General features: G+C 40.5%; 1 protein-coding gene and 1 non-coding gene across 2 annotated transcripts in view; both read left to right on the forward strand.

The window, feature by feature from the left end:
- The window catches only part of ELMOD1 (ELMO domain containing 1), a 136074-nt gene that overhangs the window by 16613 nt on the left and 98402 nt on the right, over positions 1-21059 (forward strand). The gene's annotated exons all lie outside the window — the stretch shown is intronic.
- LOC145528087 (U6atac minor spliceosomal RNA) lies at positions 16937-17062 on the forward strand. The gene has a single exon (XR_014070158.1). It is a non-coding gene; the product is annotated as a U6atac minor spliceosomal RNA (small nuclear RNA).

Here is a 21059-nt window from a genome sequence, read left to right on the forward strand (position 1 = left end):
TTCCAAGGACTTCCCTGGTGGTCCAGCGAGGAATCTGCCTGCCAACCCCAGGGACATGGGTTTCATCCCACATGCCACAGGACAACTAACAAGAAAAGCCTCCACAATGAGAAACCTCCACACAGCAACTAAAGGGGAGCCCTCGCTTACTGCAACTAGAGAAAATCCACGCACAACAACAAAGACCCAGCCAAGTCAAAAAAAGAAGTTTAAAAAAATTCAATTCCTATACGTCACTTACGAGTTTCCTAATTTCCCCTCCTCCCTCTACCTCCCACCACATACCATCTGTTTTTTGCTACTTCCTGTATTTTTCCCCTCTGTCCCTAGTGACAAGTGTGTTAGTTTTGCTTTTTTCTTTTTCCTATTTTTGATTTTTAAAAAACACAGTTTTATTTCTCAGTCTTTCCTCTCCACTTATTTCTTCAATCCTGGATAACTGACAAATTTATATGAAATTCCTTTCCAAACTTCATCTTCTCTGCTGCATCCTTGGATTGCTGGCTTCTCGAAACTCCATCAAGATTGTATTATTTAAAACTACTTGATGTTCAGTGTGACATTTTGAGGACTGAATGCATTATTCATTGCTATAGTGATAAAAATTCAATGAAAAGTTTGCAGTTTTTTAAGTCATATGATGAAAGTATTGCCATGCAGTAACAGAGGCAAAAGTAATCAAAAAGAAAAGGGGCCAGCCTTTAATATGTAATACAAAACATAAAATTCTGCTTGGAGGATTGTTTTTTGGTCCATTGCAAAATATGTTAACTATAAAGTATTGGCCAACTCCCACCACCACCCCTTCCCCACAAAATGGTTTATTCTTAAGGCTGAAGAATTGCTTACTTCAGAATATTTTTCTGCAACATATTTTTCAAGTAGAAAAGAGTAAAAACATAACAGATAGGGTTTCCCTGGTGGTTTAGTGGCAAAGAATCTGCCTGCCAATGCAGGAGGCACAGGTTCAAGAAGATCCCACATGCTGTGTAGCAACTAAGTCCATGGGTCACAACTATTGAGTCTGCGCTCTAGAGCCCAGGAGTCACAACAATTTAGCCCACATGCTGCAACTACTGAAGCCCTCATGCCCTAGAATCCATGCTCTGCAACAAGAGAAGTCACCACACTGAGAAGACCAAGCCCTGTGACTAGAGAGCGGCTCCCACTCACCACAGCTAGAGAAAAGCCAGTGCAGCAACAAAGACCCAGCACAGCCAAAAATAAATAAAGTTGTGAAAAAAGAGAGAGAGAGAAAGAGATAATTCAGGGTGCAGGAAAATCTTTAGGGTGGCCAAAGGAGTAGGATTTATGATTTTTTTTCTAAGTTATGATAAAACAATTTCTGTAATGTTTGTCTTTATAAGAAAAAATTTCTCTTAAAAATATATAAACAATTCATTTTAAAATGTCTACCTGTTTTAATGGCTTCATACTATCATTAATCTCTCAAAGACCCCAAAATACAAAGATACTTGGCCAGAGAGGGCAATTTCATCATTAACTATCCTGGGTATAAATCCATGTTTCATATAATCTTTATAATCAGTTCTACTTTGGGGAGACTTGCTAGAGCTGATTAGGTGACCTTAGCTTTTACTTACATTATGACTGAGACCTCTTATTAGGAGCATCCATTTTGCCATTTTCTGTTGGTTATTTGTGCTTAGATTATGATCTTCATCTTCACTGTAAAGAATTTACAGTTTCCTAACTCACTTGTCCATTTTGCAGAAATAGTTTTGGGGTTATATAAGCATTTACCATGGAATCATAAGTTATTTTATCTGCTTCCACTTCATTCTCCTCATATGTCAGCTACTGACATTCACACCAAATCTACAGATTTGTAGTGAGGATTAAACCATGCAATATTTTAAAGCATTTATTAATACAGCAATGTCTAGCATTGAGGAGGAGTCCAAACATGTTATATAATAATGCTAATAATAATAATCAGTATCTCACACATAATTGCATGCTCATCTGGTATTTATTTTAAAAAAAAACCTCAGAGAATTGAAAAACTTGTCTATACTCTGGAAAATATACACTGCCTTGCCCACCTCACTTCTGGTGCTCCCAATAAACCATGTGAACCAACCTCATTGCTTCCTCTCCTATAAGACAAAATTCAGCACTGTGTTATATTTTCTCTACTATAAATACATAATATCCCAAAAGGCTTTTCCTGCCTGCCAGGCACAAGAATCATGTCTTGCTTAAAGCAAAGCAGGGAGGGGCCAGAGGCAGCCTCCCTGCCTTCGAACTCCCACTCTAATGTCTTCTTTTAGAGCACTTCTTAAAATCTGTGACATGTGACAATCAGATATGCAGATAAGATTAAACCTCCAGTAAGAGTCGGATACGACTGAGCGACTTCACTTTCACTTTTCCCTTTCATGCACTGGAGAAGGAAATGGCAACCCACTCCAGTATTCTTGCCTGGAGAATCCCAGGGACGGCAGAGCCTGGTGCACTGCTGTCTATGGGGTCGCACAGAGTTGGACATGACTGAAGCGACTTAGATTAGATTATACTAAATGTAAGTAGAGATTAACTTGATTTAGACAAAACTATAGGTAGAATTCCAACATATTTTTCCAGATAACCTAAGCTGTGCACACTGCACATCAGAGGTCTGCACTTGAGCTTATGTCGCAAAGGATGGTCCTCAGACTAGTTGCATCAGAATCACTGGAGTGCTTGTAAAAACAGCAAGGTCCATATCCCATTAGATATAATGACTCAGCTAAAATCAATATATGTTTTAATAGTTTCTCCAAACCCCAGTGAATTATAGTGTGTGTTTCAAAATCTCTGGGGCCAGCACCCAACAATCTGCTTGCTTAACAAGCAGTCTTGCTTCTAACCATTGAAGAAAATTATCAACACAGAATTCTTTAAAAATCTGTCCCAGAGTAACAAACTGTCAAGTTTCTAAGGTATTTCAATTTTTTATTTCAGATGAAATGTAATTTTATAAGGTACAAGGGACCAAGAAGCCAGATGATACAGTGCTCAGATTATCAAGTTATTATTTTTTTTTTTTTGAATTCAAAAGAGTATTTTTAATGAAAACAAAACTCCAACGATCTACGAGACCAAAGTAAACAACCTGGCTCAATGAGTAGTACACGTTGTTTCCTAAGCAAAAAGGGAAGACATCTTTATGGAGGTCTTATGGTTCAGAGGCTCCACTTGACAGCTGATGTTGGAAGAAGAGAAAGGCCTCGCATGAGCAGTGGTAAAAGCCAAGCTAGTGTGTCAATGAGTGGGTGACATCAGGCCTCATGGGTTATATCCAGGCGTGCTCAAAGTTTCAACACTGCTGATCGAAACTATAGGAAAGATAAATCCATTTTAAAATCAGTCTGACACCACTGGCAAACAAACAAAATTATACTTGAACGGAATTCAACTTTGGCTGAATTTTCCTAAAAAGCTGGCCACAGGGCTGCCCTTGACATGCATGTTTCAGTTTGGCACTGGGCCTCCCAAACAACAAAGCAGGTGAAATTCCTCAAATATACACATCTAATAAATCATTCTGTCAGTTAGACAGTAACATTTACATATCACCCTTCCAGTTCCTAATTGGCTAATCAGTTGCAAGACCAAATACACAGTACTGAGGCAATAAGAAACACAGGCATGTAAACAACATCACAATGGCTCATTGTCCTGTCAAGTTCACCCTACTTAAACATGCCATTTCTATTTAGATGAAGAAAGCCTCCATAATGACACCATTTTTACAAAGGTCCTAATCAAGCAAAACTAACCAACACAATATATTGTTTAGGAGTACATACTATCTTTTAAAAAGAGGGAATTATAAACACAAAATTAGGGATAGCAGCTACCCCTAGGCAGGAGGCAGAAATATGGGATGGGATTATCAAGTTATTAAAGAACCCATATGTGGGGAAATTAACAAGATGGCACCAGTCAGGTTCTCTCACCCCACACTCTCACGTCCTCTCACCCCATGTTCTGTAAACAAGGACTTTGCATGGTTATGTAACAGCTGAGGTCACTTACAGCACAGCGCTGGCAGGTCATGAGGTGCTTGCTTGACCACAGGCTACTTTTGTTTGGAAAGCATACATAAGCTTCAACTGAAAAGCCCTGAGGGCTGCTGCATTGAGGCTACATTGGAAGAGCATCATGGTTATGTTATGTGAGGTTATGTTACAGCTACATTATGGTTTTGTTATGGTTTTCTATGGCTGCTGCTACAGCTGCTGCATCAGCCAGGAGAGAGGCTGTGCTATGGCTGACATGCCAGCCAAGAGAGAATAAATGTGCTGCTGTTCCTACGGCTCCTCAAGTCTTCTTCCAGCCTCTTAGCTCAAGCTTTGCCTACCCTGGGTTCAACGAACAGTGTGAACAGTAAGACAGCTGGCGTCATGAACAGGATCAACACACCATAAAGTTATCTTAAAATAATTCTAATTATTGACATTTCCACATCCCATTTGATAGATAAAGCAACTTAAAAGACAAACTTTATAAGCAATTTAAGTAGGAAATAGTTTTTAAGAGTGATTTACATTCATGTCTGCACTCTTATATGAATAAAAGGGCACAGTTTTATAAATTAAAACATATCTATCTACAGCTACCTTTTAGTGAGGTATTAAATATGATACTTAACATACTTTATTATTTAATCCTAGCAAAAACAACCCTGGGAATAAGTTTTATGTCCTCAATTTGACAAATATGGAATCTAAGGTTCAGCGAAGTTAAGCAACTTTCCCTAGATCACATAATTAGCAGTAGAAGCAGGATTCCAGCCTGAAGCTCTGCCTCTTTTCAGATTGTAATCATTAGGCTCAGGACCACCATTACAGAGAAAAGGTCTTTGATATTTTAAAGTCTATCCAAGAGTTATGATTCAAATATAGACATGATAAATAAAAAAAATGATTTATTTAAATGGTTGTATTTCTTAAGCAAACACATGCAGAAATAATTTACACAGTATAACTTTAAACCTTCAATAAATATAGTGTACCCAGAATCTTATTTGGTCATCTGAGTTAAATTCACCCATTCCAGTCCATCTTAGTTCGCTGATTACCAGAATGTCGATGTTCACTCTTGCCATCTCCTGTTTGACCACTTCCAATTTGCCCTGATTCATGGACCTAAATTTCCAGGCTCCTATGCAATATTGCTCTTTACAGCATCGAACCTTCCTTCTATCACCAGTCCCATCCACAACTGGGTGTTGTTTTTGCTTTGGCTCCATCGCTTCATTCTTTCTGAAGTTATTTCTCCACTGATCTCAAGTAGCATATTGGGCACCAACTGATCTGGGGAGTTCATCTTTCAGTGTCCTATCTTTTTGCCTTTTCATACTGTTCATGGGGTTCTCAAGGCAAGAATACTGAAGTGGTTTGCCATTCCCTTCTCCAGTCGACCACATTCTGTCAGACCTCTCCACCATGACCCGTCCATCTTGGGTGGTCCCACACGGCATGGCTTAGTTTCACTGAGTTAGACAAGGCTGTGGTCCATGTGATCAGATTGGCTAGTTGTCTGTGATTGTGGTTTCAGTCTGCCTGCACTCTGATGCCCTCTCTCAGTGCCTACCATCTTACTTGGGTTTCTCTTACCTTGGATGTGGGATATCTCTTCACGGCTGCTCCAGCAAGGCGCAGCCACCCCTGACCGTGGACGTGGGGTAGCTCCTCTCAGCTGCCGCCTTTGACCTTGGATGAGGGGTAGCTCCTATGGGCGGCACTTCTGTGCCACTGAAGTTGAACAGTTCTATGAAGACCTACAATTAAAAGATGCTTACTCCTTGGAGGGAAAGTTATGACCAACCTAGACAGCATATTAAAAAGCAGAGACATTACTTTGCCAACAAAGGTCCATCTAGTCAAGGCTATGGTTTTTCCAGTGGTCATGTATGGATGTGAGACCTGGACTATAAAGAAAGCTGAGCACCAAAAAATTGATGCTTTTGAACTGTGGTGTTGGAGAAGATTCTTGAAAGACCCTTGGACTGCAAGGATATCCAACCAGTCCATCCTAAAGGAGATCAGTCCTGGGTGTTCATTGGAAGGACTGATGCTGAAGCTGAAACTCCAATACTTTGGCTACCTGATGCGAAGATCTGACTCATTTGAAAAGATCATGATGCTGGGAAAGATTGAGGGCAGGAGGAGAAGGGGATGACAGAGGATGAGATGGTTAGATGCCATCAGCAACTCGATGGAAATGGATTTGGGTGGACTCTGGGAGTTGGTGATGGACAGAGAGGCCTGGCATGCTGCAGTTCATGGGGTCACAAAGAGTTGGACATAACTGAGAGACTGAACTGAACTGAACTGAAAAGACTTTCTAGAACTAACACCCAAAAAAGATGTCCTTTTCATTATAGGGGACTGGAATGCAAAGGTAGGAAGTCAAGAAACACCCAGAGTAACAGGCAAATTTGGCCTTGGAGTACAAAATAAAGCAGGGCAAAGGCTAATAGAGTTCTGCAGGGAACTCACTGTTCATAGCAAACACCCTCTTCCAACAACACAAGAGAAGACTTTACACATGGACATCACCAGATGGTTGACACCGAAATCAGATTGATTATATTCTTTGCAGCCAACGATGGAGAAGCTCTATATAGTCAGCAAAAACATGACTGGGAGCTGACTGTGGCTCAAATCAGGAACTTCTTATGGCCAAATTCAGACTGAAATTGAAGAAAGTGAAGAAAACCAATAGACCATTCAGGAATGACCTAAATCAAATCCATTATGACTATACAGTGGAAGTGAGAAATAGATTAAAGGGACTAGATTTGATAGACAGAGTGCCTGATGAACTATGGATAGAGGTTTGTGACATTGTACAGGAGACAAGAATCAAGACCATTCCCAAGAAAAAGAAATGCAAAAAACCAAAATGGCTGTCTGAGGAGGCCTTACAAATATCTGTGAAAAGAAGGGAAGCAAAAAGCAAAGGAGAAAAGGAAAGATATTCCCATTTGAATGCAGAGTTCCAAAGAACAGCAAGGAGAGATAAGAAAGCCCTCTTCAGTGATCAATGAAAAGAAATAGAGGGAAACAATACAATGGAAAAGACTAGAGATCTCTTCAAGAAAATTAGAGATCCCAAGGGAACATTTCATGCAAAGATGGGCTCGATAAAGGACAGAAATGGTATGGACTTAACAGAAGCAGAAGATATTAAGAAGAGGTGGCAAGAATACACAGAAGAACTGTACAAAAAAGATCTTCATGACCCAGATAATCACGATGGTGTGATCCCTCACCTAGAGCCAGACATCCTGGAATGTGAAGTCAAGTGGGCCTTAGAAAGCATCACTACGAACAAAGCTAGTGGAGGTGATGGAATTCCAGTTGAGCTATTTCAAATCCTGAAAGATGATGCTGTGAAAGTGCTGCATTCAATATGCCAGCAAATTTGGAAAACTCAGCAGTGGCCACAGGATTGGAAAAGGCCAGTTTTCATCCCAATCCCAAAGAAAGGCAATGCCAAAGAATGCTCAAACTATCACATAATTGCACTCATCTCACACGCTAGTAAAGTAATTCTTAAAATTCTCCAAGCCAGGTTTCAGCAATACGTGAACTGTGAACTTCCAGATGTTCAAGCTGGTTTTAGAAAAGGCAAAGGAACCAGAGATCAAATTGCCAACATCCACTGGATCATCGAAAAAGCAAGAGAGTTCCAGAAAAACATCTATTTCTGCTTTATTGACTATGCCAAATCCTTTGACTGTGTGGATCACAATAAACTGTGGGAAATTCTGAAAGAGATGGGAACCCCAGACCACCTGACCTGCCTCTTGAGAAACCTGTATGCAGGTCAGGAAGCAACAGTTAGAACTGGACATGGAAAAACAGACTGGTTCCAAATAGGAAAAGAGTGTGTCAAGGCTATATATTGTCACCCTGTTTATTTAACTTCTATGCTGAGTACATCATGAGAAACACTGGGCTAGAGGAAGCACAAGCTGGAATCAAGATTGCCAGGAGAAATATCAATAACCTCAGATATGCAGATGACACCACCCTTATGGCAGAAAGTGAAGAGGAACTAAAGAGCCTCTTGATGAAAGTGAAAGAGGAGAGTGAAAAAGTTGGCTTAAAGCTCAACATTCAGAAAACTAAGATCATGGCATTCTGTCCCATCACTTCATGGCAAATAGATGGGGAAACAATGGAACCAGTGTCAGACTTTATTTTCTTGGGCTCCAATATCACTGCAGATGGTGACTGCAGCCATGAAATTAAGACATTTACTCCTTTGAAGGAAACTTATGACCAACCTAGACAGCATATTAAAAAGCAGAAACATTACTTTGCCAACAAAAGTCCATCTAGTCAAGGCTATGGTTTTTCCACTAGTCATGTATGGATTTGAGAGTTGGACTGTAAAGAAAGCTGAGTGCCAAAGAATTGATGCTTTTGAAATGTGGTGTTGCAGAAGACTCTTGAGAGTCCCTTGGACTGCAAGGAGATCCAACCAGTCCATCCTAAAGGAGATCAGTCCTGGGTGTTCATTGGAAGGTCTGATGTTGAAGCTGAAACTCCAATACTTTGGCCACCTGATGCGAAGAGCTGACTCATTTGAAAAGACCCTGATGCTGGGAAAGATTGAGGGCAGGAGGAGAAGGGGATGACAGAGGATCAGATGGTTGGATCGCATCATCGACTCAATGGATATGAGTTTGGGTGGGCTCCGGGAGTTGGTGTTGGACAGGGAGGGCCTGGGGTACTGCAGTTCATGGGGTCACAAAGAGTCGCACACAACTGAGTGACTGAACTGAACTGAACTGAGAACCTTGTATGCAGATGAAGAAGCAACAGTTAGAAGTGAACATGGAACAACGGACTGGTTCAAAATTGGGAAAGGAGTACGTCAAGGCTGTATATTGTCATCCTGCTTACTTAACTTATATGCAGAGTACATCATGGGAAATGCCAGGCTGGATGAAATCACAAATTGTAATCAAGATTACTGGGAGTAATATCAGCAACCTCAGACATGCAGATGATAGCACTCTAATGGCAGAAAGGGAAGAGGAACTAGAGAGCCTTTTGATGAGGGTGAAAGAGGAGAGTGAAAAAGCTTATTTGAAACTCAGCATTCAAAAAACTAAGATCATGGCATCCAGTCCCATCACTTCATGGCAAATAGAAGGGGAAAAATTGGAAGCAGGGACAGATTTTATTTTCCCGGGCTCCAAATCTTTGCAGACGGTGACTGCTGCCATGAAATCAAAAGACAGTTGTTCCATGACAAATCTAAACAGTGTATTAAAAAGCAGAGACAACACTTTGCCAACAAATATTCATATATTCAAAGCTATGGTTTTTTTAGTAGTCATGCACAGATGTGAGAGTTGGATCACAAAGAAGGCCTAACACCAAAGAATTGATGTTTTCAAATTGTGGTCTGCAGAAGACTCTCAAGACTCGCTTGAACTGCAGGGAGATCAAACCAGTCCATCCTAAAGTAAATCAACCCTGAATATTTATTGGAAGGACTGATGCTGAAGCTGAAGCTCCAATACTTTGTCCGCCTAATGGGAAGAGCCAGCTCATTGGAAAAGACCCCGATGCTGGGAAAAATCAAAGGCAAAAGGAGAAGGGGGTGGCAGAGGATGAGCTGGTTGGTTAGCATCACTGACTCAATGGACGTGAATTTGAGCAAAGTCCAGGAAATAGTGGAGGATAGGTGAGACTGGCATGCTGCAATTCAAAGGGTTGCAAAGAGTTGGGCACAATTTAGAGACTGAACAATAACAAACAGAGGATATCATAGTTCTAGATGGAAGTGCCTGCAGTGAGGTCCTACATAGAACTGGAGGTTGATGCTGCAGCCAATAGTCAATCACTGAAGATGCAGCCAAGGTTGACAAAAATCCAGTCCTATTCAAAGAGGATATGAAAAATGTAACCCCCATTTCTCCAAACAAGGCAGTTTCTATAAACAAGCATGGGCTGGGAAGCCACAGTTTCAAGTTATGTACAGGTGTTGAAAGAGGAAACATAAAGCAACACTGACAGGAGAGAACTTAAGGCCTTTAATGTGGAGCTGAGCCATCTCCACCCTTGGTGTATACTGGGCATGTGACTGCAAAATTCTGACTGCTACAATTGACATAGGGCTGCTGTAAACACCTGGGGCTTGGGCACTTGTCTGCTGTGATACACCTCAATTTCTCTTGGAGAAAGACTTCCAGCCTAGGATTTAAAAACTGTTCTACTTCTCCTCTCTCACACTGTTACCATTTTCCTCCCTACAATTTTGTCAGGGCCCATCCATAAATGCCATCATGGGCATCACACAGCAAGCTGCTTACCTCTTGAGGCAAATGATCTTCAGCCTGATTTTCATGTGACTGGTAAAAGAGTTCATGACTAGATTCTAGGCCCCCAGAAGCTAGGAAACAGTAAGTCAACATCAAATAGCTAGACAGGATTTCTGTAACTCCGTCCTCACATGTCAAACCATCCATGAAGTAGGCTTCACTGTGATGAGATGTCCCATATGCTAGGTCTTCAAGAGTTGGTTTCCTCAGTGAGAAAGGAATGTAAGACCCCACAGCAGAATTATCTTTCAGAAACCGCTGGTTTAAATGCCCTAGAGCATATTGTTGGGCTTCCCAGGTAGCTCAGCTGGTAAAGAATCCACCTGCAATCCAGGAGACCCTGGTTCTATCCCTGGGTTGGGAAGACCCCCTGGAGAAGGGATAAGCTACTCACTCCAGCATTTTTGGACTTTCCTGGTGGCTCAGACAGTAAAGAATCTGCTTGCAATGTAGGAAACCTGGGTTCAATCCCTGGGTTGGGAGGAGGGCATGGCAACCCACTCCAGTATTCTTGTCAGGAGAATCCCCAAGGACAGAGGAGCCTGGTGGGCTACAGTCCATGGGGTTGCAAAGAGTCAGACTCGGCTGAGTAACTAAGCACAGAGCATATTGTTACCAAGGTAAAGTCAAGGCCTGGAAGGCACAGGTGAGGCTCAGAGTCCATTCATGCTATTCTTTGCAAGATAGGTTGTCAAAGGCAACTCTCCAACTCCCTAGTGGATGTAAAGCCCTAAAAGATACATATGAAAGCAGGACAGACTTGTACGTGACATGCAAGCAACATAAGGTAGCAATGTCATCACAAAACAGTAACAAAAGGAAGAGAGATCCAACAGCAGGCAAACCATAGAATTCCCAGCAGGCATCTTTACCAGGAAGTCCCTTTCTGACCCAGGGATCTGACCCTGTCTCTAGCATCTCCTGCATTGGCAGTCAGGTTCTTTACCCCTAGTGCCACCTGGGAAACCATACCAGGAAGTCCACCAGGAAGTAAAAGCCTTTAAGAGTTTACAAGCAAAGTGCTCTCCTTTGGAGAACTCCTAAAGCAGAAAGGTCTCCCATCTCATAGAAAGGAAGTTTGTTCCCAGGACATGGGTTCAGAAGTAGCGGACAGGAAGCACTTTCAAAGGACTCCCAGACTAAACCTGAAACTGAGCAGCAGGTAGGAGCCTTACAGAGGCTTTCAAATCCCTGCTGGGGGAAGCAGCTGGGGCAAGTTTGGGTCTACAGGTGTGCTCAAAAGGCTTCCACTGGGAGAACAAGCCAAGCCTTCAGGGAACAGAGATGGAGGGGGGCATCTGATTTATATCTCCTAGTGGTCAGGTTGGCCCCATCTCCTGGTTTCTTTCAACTATTCAAATTTTACATTGTTAATTCAATTTTTCTTAATCAACCTATAAACTCTTTGAAGCCCACAGCTTAAACTTTTGTATTTTACCCGCTAGCATCCAGGATTAAGTACTGCACATAAGTAGTACTAATATATATTTGCTGACCCATTCTACTGCTGATTTAAAGGCAGCATGGTACAACAGAGATGCACCCTGCATAGGAGCACAAGTATTTAATTCTGGCAAATCTTGTCACTTTTCTGCACTTCAGTTCTTTCTGCCCCTTCATGAATATGCATGTACTATAAGCTTAAAACTTCCCCAGTTTTGTTGTTCAGAGAGATCCTGCTTTGGGAAGATCCCTGGTGTTCTCCCTACTTGCTGCAAGTAATAATAAATATTTCCTTCTCCTAATCTCTGGCTTAGTTGTGTCTTTTGACTTGACACCCAACAATAGGTGAACCCAGTTTTGGGTAACACTGTTAATTTTAAAATTATGTCCCTTTGAGACTTACGGTTTCTTAAACATGCCTCAGGTAGTCATCATGCACAATGGGAGTAGGAAGAGGAAAGAGACACTGGTCCATGACCACTTTATTGAGAGCAGATTCACTTTTGCTGGTTTTGCATTTTGGAGTTCAGAGTCCAAGTTTCATTTGTAAGAACGTTGTCGAACCCAAGTTCAACAAACCGTGAGGCCAAACAAACCAAAACATCAGAATCTGGAGCAGAGAAAGGTTTATTTCAAGGGCCAATAAATCAAGGAGATTGGAGAGGTGGGTGGGTGCTCATGATCTAATGACCCAAACTCTCCATGATTGAGTTCTTACAGGCAAAATTTCAGGTGAAGTCTGACCTTACTCTGAGTGATGGGTAGTAACGTAACAGGGTGGTGTTCCCCAAATCCCAATCACAGCCTCTGGTCCCAACCAGTCTGGGGTCCCTGTGCTTATGCTCAGCCTGAAGTTATCATCCTCCCCCTGGGGCTTAGTTCCTATAGGAGAACTCAGCAGCGTGTCAGGTTGTTATGTATGTCCCTTGAGGAGGAACCAGGACCCTACCTTATGGCTGCACTGTTTTTCTTGACTGCCTTTCCTTTGTTTCTGTAATCCCTTAAACCCCCTACTCCCCTAACTGTTTGAATCTGCCTTTGGAGCTCAAGGAAGCTCTAAGAGGCTGAAACATTCCTACAAACAAGAAACAGGAGACATGGAAAGCCTTTTTAAAAAAAAAATCTGGGTGGGCTCTACTGGGTCCTGCTTGGTTTCAAGAGTTCTGTGACTAAATTTTTTTTGAGTCACCTGATTCAATTATTTCAAAGGTCCTTTTTGCTTTAACATGATTTTGTAATTTCATAGACATTACGTGGGAAGAGTCTTATTAATTGAAGTCGAGAACTGTGCTTCCCTTTACCCTCACTTTCCATTTTTGCAGACGTGAAATAAAGACAGCTGTGTTGTTTGCATCTAACCACATACCTCTTTCACACCCTTCAGTTCAGTCATTTCAAATGTGTGACAACATCCTTTTCCTCCAGCCTAATTAGTGTTCTAATTTTCAGGAGAGTTATCTGAGACACCTCTATCTCTGCTAAACTTAGATACATCTCTGATTCTTTTGGTTTTTCCCTTCCATGTTGTTTTTACTTCTTACATCTTACTACTAATTCTTTGCTGGCATAATGCTTGTTTATTTCACCCCCTGCCTATTTATACCGGAGGGCTCTCAAAACCACTAAGAGATTTATGTGAGTGATATCTGTAGACTAAGCCTCAGCAGTGGAGAAGGAAAAATGATACAGGAAGTAGAAATGGAAAATACAATAGGAAATAAGGAGAGCAAGAGGAGTGATAGAAGAAGGAGGTATGTATGGTCTCCTGGTAACCAAGCAGGAGCCTATGTGGGCTTTCTGGGACAGACCCTTCCCTTTCAGGTCCTCTGCCTGCCTCTTGTTGTAGAAAAGCTGTAGTCTCCCAGTCTTCTCCTGACTTACAAAAGCCCGTCTCAACAATTAATGGTTGAAAGTGCTACTGAAGAGTGAGTTCTTGTCTCATCACAGAAAGGATTCAGAGACAAAACATGGAGGTCAAGAAAACAAAGCAAAATTAAGCACTTTATTACACTCAAAAGGGAAGAGTGGGCAGACTCAAATGAGTAGCTACCATGAGCTTCTTTGGCAAGCTAGTAATATGGGGGTGTAAAAATGAATGGGCAGAATATTCATTGGGGAGGGATGGTTTGGGGGTCATATTTCTTGATTTTCATCCCAGCTCAATCTTCCCAAAGAGAGGAAGGATTTTTGTCCTTGTTTACCCTTGGATAGCAAGAAGATCAAACCAATCAGTCCCAAAGGAAATCAACCCTGAATATTCATTGGAAGGAGCGATGCTGGAGTTGAAGCTCCAATAATTTGGCCACCTGATGCGAAGAGCTGACTCATTGGAAAAGACCCTTAAGCTGACAAAGATTGAAGGCAGTAGGAGAAGGGGGTGGCAGAGGATGAGATAGTTAGATAGCATCTAACTAGATAGTCTAGTTAGATAGACTCATTGGACATCAATTTGAGCAAACTCTCTGAGATAGTGAAGGACAGGGAAGCCTGGCAAGTTGCAGTCCATGAGGTCACAGAGAGTCGGACATGACTTAATGACTGAAGAACAACAACAAAAACCTTGATCAGAAGTGTTACAGCTTCAGCGCATGATGGGTACTACTTATCTGCAAAGCTAATTCTATTTTAATGAGAGAATAAGCAAAAGGTTACAGTAAGATGCTGAAAATTCCCGCATTTTCCCACCTATCTTTGTCTACCTCCAGGACACCTGTCTCCTCAAGGTATATGGCTTCCTGTCAGTCCTAGGTTTCTGCTTTTCTTTGTTTGCCCAAAGACTCTTGCTGTTTACAAGATGTATGGTTTCCTGCCATTTAGCCTGGCCCCCTTTCTCTGCTCATATTTAGTGACTATGGTTTGTTGTTTTAGTTGCTAATTCATGTCTGACTCTTTTGTGACCCCATGGACTGTACTTATCAGGCTGCTCTGTCATGGGATTTCCCAGGCAAGAACGCTAGAGTGGGTTGCCATTTCCTTCTCCAGGGGATCTTCTTGATGCAGGGATCAAATGTGCATCTCCTGCATTGGCGGGCAAATTCTTTACCACTGAGCCACCTGGGAAGCCCATATTTAACTATATACCTGTTCTAATAAAAGGATGTGAATATGTAGCAGCTGGGCAAGGAGAACTGGTAACTACATGGCAGTCACAGAATCTTTAGTTCCTTTCTGAAATACATAGATAACAGTACCTGATGCACATTTCCTAAATTGTTTTACAGATACAAAACCCCCATGAAATGGAAGTTAACTATTTGATGACCAGGAGCATATAACAGCCTGCAGACCTACACAAGCCCCAAAACTGATAACATTAGCCCTCGTGACATGGCCTTGTTACCCCACCATCAACCAGTAAGAATTGTACATAGTCTGATTACATACCTTGTGAACCCCCCACCCCCATCAACTTGACTTTAAATATATATTCCTTAAAAGTTCATATATTTTGAGCATTAGCTGCCCTGGACTCCCTGTCTACCACTTCACAATAAATGCTGTGCTTTCTTTCACCACAATTTGGTCTCAGACTGGCTTTACCGTGCATGGGTGAGAGAACACTACATCTTGGTAAACAGTGATGTTTATTCTTTTCTTCTGCTTCTCTTAAACATACTCCAAACTGCCATTAAATAAATATGGCACTGCTTTGGCTAACAATTTTTAAAAACTTGCACTTTTTATTTCATTTCATCAAGTAGAAGTCAACTAGTATGATTTTGAAAGACAGTATCACATAGTAGGTCACATGTGGACTCCATAGAAAAATGACCTAGAATCTTGGCAGCTCTGACCTTGATCTCTCTCTACTTTATGTTCTTTAATATGGGATAATAATAGACCTCACCTTCACGATTGTGATGATGATGAAATAAGATAATACAAGTAAAATGTTCTGAATAAGTCCTGGCACAAATTAAGAACCTTATTCTAAAAAAATGTTTTGCTTTACAGCTTTGCCCCCACATTTTCCTAACACATCATGTTCCTTTTTAAATGCATTGGCCCAGTCTCTTGTGGCCTTACCATGCCTACCACAGCCTAATAAATGCTAATGGTAAACAATAGCAATCACTGCTTCTCTCTGTGGAACGGCTATTACTCTTGCTGTTTTGCTAGAAAAATACTAGTTTCACTCAGGCAAAGAAAGGTGGTAACCACATCATAATATATCCACAATAGGCCTGTTTAGGAGGTTTAGCCTTGGGCAACAAACCAATTTTATAATTTTATTGCAAGAATATAAAAAACAAGTGAGCTACAGTTCATGCTTTTACATAACTTGGCTTATCTCCTATGTGTTTGGCTCTTAATCAGCTGTGCACTTTAGAATCACTTGGGAGTTTTTAAAAACAATATATACCTGGGCCCTGTCCCTAAAGGATTCTGATTCACTAGGCCTAGGTGATGTTCTGGCATGTTTATTTGGAATTGTTTACCTAAGTAATTCTGATGTAAAACTAGTGTTCCAAGTATTCCTGGCCCATTGCCTTCCATTCAACAAAAGCAATTTCAACTACTGGAATGAAAAAAAAGCAACCACAATTTTTATGGCCTCTCCATATAAGTAGGTATACTAGCGATTCCTTAACAAATTATCCAATCACAGAAGTAAACGTCTATAGTTTAAGTTTATAATCATGAAATTATGAATTATGTTCCATTTGGATTGAGCTGCCAGCAACTCTTCAGGTGAGGTTTTCTGCCTTTTTAATGAGTAAAAAAGGGAGCCTTTGTGGATAAGATGGTGGCTCCATCAAACCACCTGTAGGCTGCAGTGCTGGGAAGCCTCAGACCAAACATTCAATCAGGCTAGAACACAGCCCCACTCATCAGCAGACAGACTGCTGAAAGTCTCCATGAATAAACAACTGCTTGATAAAAAACACAGACCCAGACACAGCCCTACTCACTAGATGGACAAGACCCAGATCCACCCAGCAGAGAGTGGGTATAAGTCTCCCACATAAGGAAGCTTGCACAAGTCTCTAGACAGCCTCATTGACCAGGGGGCAGGGAGCAGAAGCTAGAAGAACTACAACCCTGAAGCTTGTGGGATGGAATATGCAAACAGAGAAAGCTAGACAAAAGAAGAATACGTCCTAGATGAAGGCACAAGATAGAAATCCCAGAATAATGTTGTATGAAAGGAGAGAAAGTTAGCACTCCCCTTGACGAGGATGGAAGAGGCTCTCAGGCCTGACAAAACACATATGGTTAAGGCATTGCCTCCTACTTTGTGGCAGCTAAGCACGGTTTATTACAAATATACAATGGAGAAAAGACAGTCTCTTTAACAAGTGGTGCCGGGAAAACTGGTCAGCCACGTATAAAAGAAAGAAACTAACACTGTACACACTGTACACAAAATAAACTCAAAATGGATTAAGATCTAAATGTAACACCAGAAACTATTAAACTGTTAGAGGAAAACATAGGCAGAACACTCTCTGACATAAATCACAGCAAGATCCTCTATGACCCACCTCCCAGAGTAGTGGAAATAAAAACAAAAATTAAAAAATGGGACCCTAATTAACATTAATTAAATCAATTAGCTAAAGGAAATCAATCCAGAATATTCATTGAAAGGATTGACGCTGAAGCTGAAACTCCAATACTTTGGCCACTGATACAAAGAACTGACTCATTGGAAAAGACACTGATGTTGGGAAGGATTGAAGGCAGGAGGAGAAGGGGACACCAGGGTATGAGATGGTTGGATGGCATCACTGATTCGATGGACATGAGTTTGAGCAAGCTTCAGGAATTGGTAATGGACAGGGAAGCCTGGTTGCTACAGTCCATGGGGTTGCAAAGAGTCAGACACGACTGAGCGATTGAACTGAACTGAACTGAATTAAATTTAAAAGATCTTGCACAATGAAGGTAACTATAAGCAAGGTGAAAAGGCAGTCTTCAGAATGGGAGACTATAATAGCAAATGAAACAACTGACAAAGAGTTAATCTCCAAAACATGCAAGCAGTTCATGCAGCTCAACACCAGAAAAATGAACACCCAAGCAAAAAGTGGGCTAAAAAACTAAACAGACATGTCTCCAAAGAAGACATACAGATGGCTACTAAACACATGAAAAGATGCTCAGCATCGCTCATTATTAGAGAAATGCAAATCAAAACCACAATGAGGCATCATCTCATGCCACTCAGGATGGCTGCCATCAAAAAGTCTACGTACAATAAAGGCTGGAGAAGGTGTGGAAAACAGGGAACCCACTCACACTGCTGGTGGGAATGCACACTGGTGCACCACTGTGGAGACAGTGTGGAGAGTCCTCAAAAAACTGGAAATGAACTTCCATACAACCCAGAAATCCCACTGCTGGGCATACACACCAAGGAAACCAGAATTGAAGGAGACACATGAACCCCAATGTTCACTGCAGCACTCTTGACAACAGCCAGGACATGGAAGCAACCTAGGTGTCCATCCACAGATGGGTAAGGAAGTTGTGGTGCATGTACACAATGGAATATTACTCAGCTATAAAAGGGAACACATTTGAGTCAATTCTAATGAGGTTGATGAAACTGGAGAATATTATACAGAGTGAAGTAAGTCAGAAAGAGAAACACCAATACACTATATTAACACATATATATGGAATTTAGAAAGACGATAATGATGATCCTATATGCAAGGCAGCAAAAGAGACACAGTTGCAAAAAACAGACTTTTGGACTCTGTGGGAGAAAGCAAGCATGGGACAATTTGAAAGAATAGCATTGAAACATGTATATTACCGTATATAAAATAGATGACCAGTACAAGTTCTATGCATGAAGCAGGGCACTCAAAGCTGGTGCTCTGGGACAATGCAGAGGGATGGGGTAGGGAAGGAGATGGTAGGGGGGTTCAGGATGGCGGAACACATGTGCACCCATGGCAGATTCATGACAGTGTATGGCAAAAACCATCACAATATGTAAAGTAATTATCCTCCAATTAAAATAATTTAATTAAAAATAAATAAACAACATTTTTTTTAAAAAAAGGAAGAACATGTTGAAGTGCTGAAAGAATAAACAAATATTTCCAGGAAACAAAAATAAAACATGGACAAATGGGTCTGTATCATACTTAAAAACTTCTATTCATCAAAATACACAGCACACAGAACAAAAAGGCAACCTGTGGAGTAGGAGAAAATATTTACAATCATTTACCTGATGAGGGATATCTAGAATATATAAAGAACTACAACTCAACAAAAAGAACTAACTCAATTTAAAATTCAGCAAAGGCTATAAAGCAATTATCCTTCAATAAAAAATAAATTAATTTTAAAAAATCAGCAAAGGACTTGAAAAAACATTTTTCCAAATATGATATACAAATGGTGAACAAGCATATGAAAATATACTCAAAATCACTAACTGCCAGAGAGATACAAACTCAAAGCACAATAAGATATTACCTCCACACCATTAAGACAGCTGCTATTAAATAAAACAAAAAAAAAATAAATATGGTGGGCATGTAGAGAAGTTGGAACCCTTGCTCCAACCCTCATGATGAGATTGTAAAATGGTAAAACTGCTATGGAAAACAGTATAAGAGTACCTCAAAAAACAGAAAATAAATCTACCATATAACTCAGCAATCCCACTTCTGGGTAGATATCCAAAAGAATTGAAAGCAGGGCCTCAAAGAAATATTTGCATATCTAAACTTAAAGTAGCATTACTTATAATAGCCAAGAAGTGGAATCAACTCAAATGTCCATCAAAAGATAAATGGATAAAGGGTGGTATATACATAGAATGCAGCCTGAAAAAGGAAAGAAATTCTGTCACACAATGTAACATAGATACATTTGAGGACATTATGCTAAGTGAAATAATCCAGTTACAAGAGGACAAATACACGTATGGCTGAGTGCTTTTGCTGTTCACCTGAAACTAACACAGCACTGTTAACTAGCTATGCCCCAATATAAAATAAAAAGTTTAAAGTTTGGGGGAAAAAAGAGGACACATGTTATATGATTCTACTTACATGACATACCTCAAGAAGTCAAAATCATAGAAACAGAAAGTATAATGGGTTTAGGCTTCGAAGAGGGCAGAAAGGAAGAACTGTTTTTAATGGGTATTGAGTTTCAAATGTACAATATGAAAAAGTTATGGAGATCTATTTTACAATCATGTAAATATATGCAACACTACTGAACTGTACACTTCAAATGGATCAGATAGTAAATTTTGTATGTGTTTTTAATCACACACACACAGAAAAAGAATAAACAAATGTTAATCTAGGAGACAATGGTGGAAATCACTGCTGTGAAACAGGATAAAGAATGAAAAGAAATTAAGACAATGTAAGAGAGATGGGGGATAACAATTAAATGTACCAGCATTTACATTATAGAGATACCAGAAAGAGAAGAGAAAGAAAAAGGACCTCAGAAAATATTTGAAGAGCTGAAATTTTTCCTAACATGGGAAAGGAAACAGTTTTCCAAATTCCAAGCAGGATAAACCCATGGAGGAACATGCTGAGACACATAGTAATCAAATTGACAAAAATTAAAGGCAAAGAAAAATATTGAAATCAACCAGGGAAAGCAACAAATAATGAACAAAAGAATGTCCATAAGGCTGTCAGCTCATTTCTCAGTAGAAACTCTGCAAACCAGAAGGTAGTTTTACAATATATTTAAAATGACAAAAAGGAAGAACCTACAACCAAGAATACTCTACCCAGCAAGGCTTTCATTCAGATTTGACAGAGAAATCAAAAGCTTTACAGACAAGCAAAATCCAAGAGAATACAGCACCAACAGAACCACTATGCAACAAATGCTAAAGGAACTTCTCTAGGCAGAAAAGAAAAGGACATAACTAGAAACAAGAAAGTTACAAATGGAAAAACTCGCTGGTAAAGGCAAACATAGAGTAAAGGTATCCACACACAAATTATGATATAAAAACCAGAAGTTGTGAAGAGAACAAATGCAGGATATTGGAAATGCATTTGATATTAAAAGACCAACAACTTAAAGCAATCTTTTTTGTATATAGACTGCTATATCAAAACCTCATGGTAAGTACAAACTGAAATTCAACAATAGATATACACAAAAAAGAAAAAGGAATCCACACACAATACTGAAGCTGGTCATCAAATATCAAGAGGAGTTCAGTTCAGTTCAGTTCAGTCGCTCAGTCATGTTTGATTCTTTGCGACCCCATGAACTGCAGCACGCCAGGCCTCCCTGTCCATCACCAACT

The sequence above is a fragment of the Giraffa tippelskirchi genome, chromosome 11 (assembly GCF_054371585.1).
Source record: "Giraffa tippelskirchi isolate mGirTip1 chromosome 11, T2T-mGirTip1v1.2.pri, whole genome shotgun sequence".
In the NCBI taxonomy this organism is placed as follows: Eukaryota; Metazoa; Chordata; class Mammalia; order Artiodactyla; family Giraffidae; genus Giraffa; species Giraffa tippelskirchi.